Genomic DNA, 2,879 nt, shown 5'->3' with positions numbered 1-2,879 from the left:
TCTCTGAAAACAGACATCAGAGAAAACACATATGTAGTGGAGACTTCAACACACCACTATCAACAATGATAGATCAACAAGACAAAAAATAAGTAAAAGAACTAAAGCTCTAAAATAAGGACCTAGAGCATTTGGGCTTAACAGACATCTATAGAACACTAAAACCCAAAAAAACGGAAGTACACATTTTTCTCAAGCGCACACGGATCATTCTCCAGGATCGATCACATACTGGGGCACAAGACAAACATCAACAGATACACCAAGATTGAAATCATACCACCATCTTTTCTGACCACGAAGGCATCAAACTAGAAATAAATCATAAAAGAAGGCAAGGAACTATCCTACCTCATGGAGATTAAAAGCCACACTACTGGAAGACCACTGGACTAACGAGGAGATCAAAAGAGAAATTAAAAATTTTTGAATGAATGACAAGGAGGACACCAATATCCTAAATGTATGGGATGCAGCAAAAGCAGTATAAGAGGAAAATATATAGCAATAGAAGCTCACATCAAAAACAAGAAAAGAACTCAAAGAAACACCTAATCTCGAAGCTCAAAAGATCTAGAAAAAAGAACAACAAAAAACCCCAGAACAGTAGAAGAAAGAAATAAAAAAACCAAAGCAGAAATAAATGAAATTGAAACTAAAAAAACAATCCAAAAGATCAATGAAACCAAGAGCTGGTTCTTTGAAAAAATAAATAAAATAGACAGCCCCTAGCCAGGCTCACAAAGGAAAAAAGGGAGAAAGCACAAATACACAGAATCATAAATGAAAGAGGAGAAATCACAACGGACACAGCAGAAATCAAAAGAATAATCAGTAACTACTATGAACAGTTATATGGAAACAAGTTCAACAATCTAGAGGAGATGGACAAATTCCTACAACTCTACAATCACCCAAAGCTAGATAAAGAAGAAATAGAACACCTAAACAGACCAATTACAAGCAGCGAAATTGAAATGGTAATTAAAAACCTCCCCAAAACAAAAGCCCAGGACCTGATGGATTTACAAATGAATTCTACCAAACATTCAGAGACGAATTAGTGCTATCCTTCACAAACTCTTCCAAAAAATTGAGAAGGAAGGGACAATACCAAACACGTTCTATGAAGCCAATATTACACTAATACCAAAACCGAATAAGGACAACACAAAAAAGGAAAACTATAGGCCAATCTCCCTAATGAACACTGATGCAAAAATCCTCAATAAAATTTTAGCTATCAGAATCCAACAATGTATCCATAAGATAATTCACCACGACCAAGTTGGATTCATTCCAGGGCACAAGGATGGTTTAACATCCGAAAATCAATCAACGTTATCCAACACATCAACAAAAAAGAAATATAAAAACCATATGATAATATCAATAGATGCTGAGAAAGCTTTCGACAAAGTGCAACACCCATTCATGATAAAAGCCCTTGAAATTCTTGGGATACAAGGAACATACCTCAACATCATAAAGGCCATCTATGACAAGCCAACAGCCAGTATCATTCTCAATGGTGAAAAGCTGAAAGCAATTCCATTAAGATCTGGAACAAGACAAGGATGTCCACTCTCACCACTGCTTTTCAATATAATACTGGAAGTCCTAGCCAGAGCAATAAGACAAGAGAAAGACATCCAAGGAATCCAAATAGGAAAAGAAGAAGTCAAACTATCACTATTTGCAGATGATATGATAATATACATAGAGAACCCCAAAATCTCCACAGAAAAACTAATTCAACTCATCAATCAATTCAGTAAAGTGGCAGGATACAAAATCAACACGCAAAAGTCAGTAGCCTTCCTATACACAAACAATAAATCTGAAGAAGAAGAAATCAAAAAAACCACCCCTTTTATTATCGAAACAAAAAAAATCAAATATTTGGGAATAAATCTAACAAAAGAGGTAAAGGACCTATACAAAGAAACTATAAAACACTGTTAAAAGAAATAGAAGAAGACACAAAGAAATGGAAAGACATCCCCTGCTCATGGATTGGAAGAATAAACATTATTAAAATGGCCATCCTACCAAAAGCAATATACAGATTCAATGCTATTCCAATCAAAATCTCAATGGCATTCTTCAAAGAAATAGAACAATTATTGATGAAATTCATATGGAATCACCAAAAACCCCGAATAGCCAAAGCTCTACTGAAAAAAAGAAGGAAATGGAGGCATCACACTCCCAGACTTCAAACTATACTACAAAGCCATAATCATCAAAACTGCATGGTATTGGAACAAGAACAGACATACAGACCAATGGAATCGAATAGAAAATCCAGAAATAAACCCACAGATTTATGGTCAACTAATCTTTGACAAAGGAGCAAAGACTATGCATTGGAGCAAAGAAAGTTTGTTCAATAAATGGTGCTGGGAAAACTGGGTCGCTACATGCAAAAGAATGAAGCTTGACCACTACCTCACACCATACACAAAAATCAACTCAAAATGGATTAAAGAACTAGACATAAGACCTGAAACCATAAAATACATAGAAGGAAATATAGGCGAAACACTACGGGATTTGCACATCAAAGACATCTTTACAGACACATCACCCAAAGCAGTGATAGTGAAGAGAAAGATAAACAGCTGGGACTACATCAAATTAAAGAGCTTCTGCACAGCAAAAGAGACAATAACAAAAACAAAGAGAAACCCCACCAACTGGGGAGAACATTTTTGCACCCAACACTAATGATAAAGGACTGATCACAAAAATCTGCAAAGAGCTGATGAGACTCAGCAACAACAAAGAAAATAATCCAGTCAAAAAATGGGCAGAAGAGCTAAAAAGAAACTTCTCAGAAGAGGAAATGCAAATGGCCAACAGCATATGAAAAATGT

This window comes from Talpa occidentalis, unplaced genomic scaffold (genome assembly GCF_014898055.3).
Source record: "Talpa occidentalis isolate TD23 unplaced genomic scaffold, MPIMG_talOcc4v2.1 talOcc4.15, whole genome shotgun sequence".
Taxonomy (NCBI): domain Eukaryota; kingdom Metazoa; phylum Chordata; class Mammalia; order Eulipotyphla; family Talpidae; genus Talpa; species Talpa occidentalis.
This window is presented reverse-complemented; position numbering follows the sequence as displayed.